At 28.7% G+C, this 1,126-nt stretch overlaps 1 protein-coding gene across 1 annotated transcript in view; it reads left to right on the top strand.

Moving 5' to 3' along the window:
- The window catches only part of LOC104387523 (sodium channel protein type 2 subunit alpha-like), a 50,948-nt gene that overhangs the window by 25,773 nt on the left and 24,049 nt on the right, over positions 1 to 1,126 (top strand). The gene's annotated exons all lie outside the window — the stretch shown is intronic.

Raw genomic sequence — 1,126 nt, 5'->3', positions numbered from 1 at the left:
TATATATTTATATTATAAATTTTATTATTAAAAAGTGAAGGTTTAATTGTAATAAAAATTGTCTAAAAATACAATTTGAGATAGGTTGTATTTGAGTTTTACTTCTACATTAAAATTTTTGCAAATAGATTTTTCAAAAAACAGTGTTTGAAAGACAAAACCAAAATAAATCAGAGTAAATTTTATTTTTAAAAAGTGAAGGTTTAATTGTAATAAAAATTGTCTAAAAATACAATTTGAGATAGGTTGTATTTGAGTTTTACTTCTACATTAAAATTTTTGCAAATAGATTTTTCAAAAAACAGTGTTTGAAAGACAAAACCAAAATAAATCAGAGTTGTTTTAGTTTACTATTACAAAAAAAGTAGGAGCCAAATTAGATTTTTTTGTCTTGTATCATTGATAACACAAGAAGGGTTGGGTATTATTTTGGACTATTATTTTGCACTGGTTTGTTGTGAGGTTTTCTGTTATTTTTATATTTTCATCAAGAATGTTACTTTAGTTCATTCATAACAATTTAGAAGGCAAAGAATGTATGATTTATTCCAAGAATGTCTGTTGATACAGTTGGGCTTTGTTCCCTAGTGGACACAGAATGTAGGTCAGGTGGGGTGGTTAGTTGGTATGTGTTACAATGGGAATAATACAGATAATACTACCTGCTATACTTCTTAACCTATGCTTATTGTAAGTGGTAATTCTGGTGATAGTGATGTAGCAAAATAATAAAGCAATTTGGTTATTAGAATATATGAAATTCTAGTACATCCTGGGAACACATTAAAGTTTAAGTCTAGATATATGAATGTGTCAACATTTAAATCATATGCTGATATTTTTAGCCAACACAGACATAGCTGTATGTTTTTACCTAGCCAAGAGTCAGAGATGATTATCTGTTGAAGATAATGTCATGTTGGTGTTTAAATTAGATTCAGGATGTATTTAAGGAGAAAGACAGAGAAGACTAATAGGTGAGAATCAATAGCTGTTGCAGAGGGTTGTCATGTGATCATGTCTGTGTGTTTTACCCATGAAGCACAATTTTTTCAGTTCCTATACAATGAAGTAGGTTTATATTAATCTAATTTAGAGCTGTGTTGAGTGTAAGTGTTCCTTCCTG

Source organism: Chaetura pelagica, unplaced genomic scaffold, assembly GCF_000747805.2.
Source record: "Chaetura pelagica isolate M959 unplaced genomic scaffold, ChaPel_1.0 scaffold3, whole genome shotgun sequence".
Lineage (NCBI taxonomy): Eukaryota > Metazoa > Chordata > Aves > Apodiformes > Apodidae > Chaetura > Chaetura pelagica.
This window is presented reverse-complemented; position numbering and strand designations above follow the sequence as displayed.